Source organism: Leptonychotes weddellii, unplaced genomic scaffold (genome assembly GCF_054177405.1).
Source record: "Leptonychotes weddellii isolate Sample4059 unplaced genomic scaffold, ASM5417740v2 HiC_scaffold_6830, whole genome shotgun sequence".
Classification (NCBI taxonomy): Eukaryota; Metazoa; Chordata; class Mammalia; order Carnivora; family Phocidae; genus Leptonychotes; species Leptonychotes weddellii.
The window spans coordinates 1-5,178 of record NW_028037616.1 but is presented as its reverse complement, the minus strand read 5'-3'; the positions used below and the strand labels follow the sequence as shown (position 1 = coordinate 5,178).

The following is a 5,178-nucleotide window of genomic DNA, read 5'->3' as shown; positions in this document are numbered from 1 at the left end:
CTCAGAGGAATTCTGAGAGACTATCCAACCAATGTTCCTTTGCAGATTAGATGTAGTACAGTACAGATGACTAAAAATTGGGTTTAAAATGAAATAGAATTTTGCATCTAGATTGAAAGTTTTACTATCTGTGATCTTTACTCCTGTGATCAACCTTTCTTCACCTCATTTTCCTCATTTGTAAAGTCATATTAAGACAGAGCTCACATAGTTGTTTTAATAGTAAAGTGAGATAATGTTCCTAATATATTTTAACACAGTGCCTGGTAAGTACTGAAAATCCATTCAGGGGCGCCTGGGTGGCTCAGTCGTTAAGCGTCTGCCTTCAGCTCAGGTCATGATCCCAGGGTCCTGGGTTCGAGCCCCGCATCGGGCTCCCTGCTCAGCGGGAAGCCTGCTTCTCCCTCTCCCACTCCCCCTGCTTGTGTTCCCTCTCTCGCTGTGTCTGTCAAATAAATAAATAAAATCTTTAAAAAAAAAAAATCCATTCAATACACTGCAGACATTTTTATTTTCCTGCTAGCTAAACAAATGCAAAACAGTGGTTTAAATACTGATGAAGCAGAGTAGTTTCCAATCATGGGATGACACCAGAGCAGAAATCAGTACCAGATGGACAAATCTAGGGACGCTACACAGCATGATTTTAAAGACTCCAGACATGCTGATGTCAAACATTTTGCAGGCATCTCTCACTGCAACAGGTAACTCTTTTTCACAGGCTTCTTTGGATTTGCCTTTAAAATTCAGCAGGAGGGGAGTCCTGGGAACACTTTACTTCATGAAGTTAAATCTTGTGAATGAATCTTCACCTACACTCTCAAAATATTCTGCATACTGCTCTGTCACTATTCTTATCATTATCTTTATATTTACCTAACCTGATCATCCCCGGTGGATTGTCACTTCCTTGAGAACAAGGATAATACTTAATCTTTGTGTCTGGTGAATAAAAGGCACATAGGAAGAAAGGAGTGACAATGCTGTACAGTACTTGCTGTGGAAGTTGGGGACATTAGCTGAGCAACTGGGTAAAGGGATTCAGAGAGGAATAACTGAAGACCAATCTCACCACCTTCACACTACCGAAATCAGAGGGCCTATTTTTTTCAAAAGTAAGGATGCTGCCTCACAGCTAACTGAAATTACTAATTCTATTTTATAAGATTGCTTCATTAAGAAATTAGAAGTATTCCAGAAATGGGAAGAAACAAAATTTGTTAAAGACTGAAATTAATTTCTCTTTCTGTATATAATATGCAACATCTCCAGTTAAAGCAAAATAACCTGCTAGAGCCCTAAATTGATTCCAATGAAGCTGAATTTTTCTTCCATGTTAACTACAGTTTAGAGGCTAATTCTAATCCTAACTTTTTAGGTCATCAAAGAAAATCTGTAGAAACAAAACCCACAAGATAACACCTCACAGAAATGGCTCTACTGGGGTTTCAGCGTTCCTCCTGAATTGTTTTGTCAGGTCCCCCAGTTGGTAGCACTGGCTATCCCTGCCCCTCAGCCTCCTCTTCCTCTTGGCCCTGGGGGCCAACACTATTCTCCTGATCACCATCCAGCTGGAGGCCTCTCTACACCAGCCTATGTACTACCTACGCAGCCTCCTCTCTCTACTGGACATGTTGCTCTCACTGTCATCCCCAAGGTCCTCAGCATCTTCTGGTTTGACCTCAAGTCCATCAGCTTCTATGCCTGCTTCCTCCAGATGTATATCATGAATTGCTTCCTTGCCATGGAGTCCTGCACATTCCTGGTCATGGCCTATGACCACTATGTGGCCATCTGCCACCCACTGGGGTACCCATCCATCATCACTGACTAATTTGTAGCCAAGGCTCCATTTTTATTTTGGCCAGGAATGCACTTCTTACTGTGTCCATTCCCATCCTCTCTGCCTGGCTCCAATACTGTGGGAGAAATGTCATTGAGAACTGCAGCTGCACCAATATGTCTGTCTCCAGGCTCTCCTGTGATGATGTCACTATCAATCACCTCCTCCAATTTGCTGGAGGCTGGACCCTGCTAGGATCCAACCTCATCCTCATCTTCCTCTCCTACAGCCTCATCCTTCGAGCTGTGGTGAGACTCAAGGCAGAGGGTGCTATGGCCAAGGCCCTGAGCACATGTGGCTCCCACTTCATCCTTATCCTCTTCTTCAGCACCATCCTTCTGGTCTTTGTGCTCACTCTTGTGGTGAAGAAGAAGGTCTCCCCTGATGTGCCAGTCTTGCTCAATGTTCTCCATCATGTCATCTTCTCAGCCCTCAACCCCATTGTTTATGGGGTGCGAACCCAGGAGATCAAGCAAGGAATCCAGAGATTACTGAACAAAGGGTGGTAATAAGGACAATTGGATCTCTGCATCCTTAATATAGGATGACTTATAAATCAGTCAATCAAAAATTGGGTTGAAACTCATAGCTTCACATAAGTTGAGACATAAGAGCAAGGAAAGAAGTAAGTTTAAATCTGAAACAATTTCTTGACTCTATCCCTCTGCTTCAAGTCCTAATACTTCCCCGAGAAAAATATGGTATTTTTGTGAATTTTTAAGTTTTTTCCCAATATTTGTAGTTCTATTTTGTCTAAAATGTGAGCACTCAGGAGGATGAATTCTATAGTTGAAAACTAAATCCCAGTTAATATTATATTTACTATTTCTGTACAGGTAATTTTTAAAAATATATATATAACTGTGGGGCGTTTGTTGGCTCAGTCAGTTAAGCATCTGACTCTTGATTTTGACTCAGGTCATGATCTCAGGGTCATGAGATCAAGCCCTGCATCGGACTCTGTGCTCAGCAGGGAGTCTGCTTGAGATTCTCTCTCTCCCTCTCCCTCTGCCCCCTCCCCTGCACTTGTGCTCTCTCTCTCCAAAATAAATAAATCTTTAAAATATATGTATTTATAACTGTGGATATTAATGTCCTTGCTTATAACATAATTATTAATTTATTATTGTTTTTAACCTAGTTGCATAATGCAGTTGAAAAAGACCACAGTATTTAAATGTCAGCTCTGAATGACAAAAAATAGCTAGAGTTCATATGTAAATCTCTTTCAGTTACCTCCAAACAAGCCAATGACTTTTTTCTCTTCCTATCCTGATCAAGCAAAGATTGTGTCTTTCTGGTGCAACCCTCAAAAGGGTAGAGCTCTTGCAAGAATTGTTCACATGTGGAGAAATGGGATTTACTGGGTTTCAGAGAAGTCATCACACAAAGCCTCTTCTTCGGTGTTTTCACACCACTGTCTAGGCTTGAAGCTTCATCTTTGGGATTCAAAGACTCACTTTGCAATATGTATACAGGGCTCTGCTTTGATGTACTAATATGTCACAGCATCAGAAGATGTTCCAGTAATGAAACTTTAATATACGAAGACCACTATTAATTGAACAAAGATTTTCTAGGCAACTGCTCTGGTATAGGAACTTTGTCAGAGTTTGAGGGCACAAAGATGCACAGAACAAATTTACAGTCATTGAGGAATACATATGCTCTTTAGACAGAATATAAAGCAATCTAGACCCTATAACATTGAAGGAATATTTTCTTCTACATAGAAGGAGGTAGAAAGAAATGAGGTATAAATAAGTACATTAAGCAACTTGAAAAAGAGAAAAATCCTGAGATGGTGAGTTAGAAGTTCTGCACTCCAGTACTTGCACAACCACATACAAGATTTGTGACCAGGAACAAATTAGTAGCCTCACTGAGGTTCAGCATCTTCATCTGTTACATGAAAACAATGAACTAGTTATTTTAAAATAGATTTCTCATTCTAAGAGTCTATGAAACCATGTTCTGCCTTAAGATAGGTATCTGCCTTAAGATGTTGAGTCTTGTTTCCATACTTCTTGCCTTTAAGCATGGGCATGAACACATCCCCCATTCCCTCATGATAGTTGAAACTAAATAGGAAATATAAACATTGTATCAGGGATAACTTCCAAACAGTACAATTTATGATTTTATTCACAGGTTGAAATTCAAGCCTTCCTGAAAGATCCTTTATATATTCACATCATTTACAGGTCTCAGCCTGTATTCACCTGCCCAAAGGAAGTCTATCATCCTTCCTAATGGGAGGGCTCCATGTATGTTTAGTTCTTGGTCCAATAGCCATGAGGCCTCCCCATAGACAAAGCATACTGAAAAAGTTGTCAAACGATTTCAGTCTTCACCTTGTCTTTAGGATTCACATGTTTCCAGAATTCTCAGAATTACTAATGGGGAAAATATCAATTCAGGGAAGTCCTACTATACCTAAAATTATAGGTTCCTGTCTTCTGACCCTAAGATGAAAATGCCTCAAAGTCCGCTATCAGTACAGTTCCCAAAGCCTAGGCCAATTGTCTTGAAATAAACTATTTGACAAATCACTGACCTATTTAAGGTTTGGTCTTCCACACATTGTCTGTTTCTTTAATCCTCCATTCAGTAATGAAAATAATCTTTCTTCTACTGGTCTTTGGTTTCACTACTGTTGGACTCCTATTAGCATCTGCTTGAAAATGAAAATACATGTACATCATCCTAATAATAAACAATAATTGCAGGGAATATTAGGGCTAAATTCCATTCACATAATACACCTTTATTATATAGACCAGATATCCAACTAAAATTTCACTGTTGAAATATTACTATTTCAGAGGAAGAACTTAATTCAACATACTTGTAACTAAATACCAAGGCTTCTGAAAATAAAAATGAGATTTACTTTTAAAAGCAAATTTAGGAATGTTCCCTCTATCCCTACACTCTGAAGAGTTTTAATCAGGAAAGGATGCTGTATTTTGTCAAATGCTTTTTCTGCATCAATTGAGAAGACTGCATGGTTCTTCTCTCTCCTCTTATTAATGTGTTCTATCACACTGATTGATTTGCGAATGCTGAACCACCCTTGCATCCCAGGGATAAATCCCACCTCGTCATGATGGATAATCCTTTTAATGTACTGTTGTATCCTATTAGATAGGATAAAAACCATCTATGAAAAGCCCACAGCAAATATCATCCTCAATGGGGAAAAGATGAGAGCCTTTCCCTTAAGATCAGGAACACAAGGGTGCCTGGGTGGCTCAGTTGGTTAAGCAACTGCCTTCGGCTCAGGTCATGATCCTGGAGTCCCAGGATCGAGTCCCGCATCAGGCTCCCTGCTC

The 5,178-nt window shown here is 39.9% G+C and overlaps 1 pseudogene; it reads left to right on the top strand.

The window, feature by feature from the left end:
* The first annotated feature begins 612 nt into the window (after positions 1-612).
* Positions 613-2,348, top strand: LOC102726392 (olfactory receptor 56A3-like; annotated as a pseudogene).
* Positions 2,349-5,178: the final 2,830 nt, after the last annotated feature.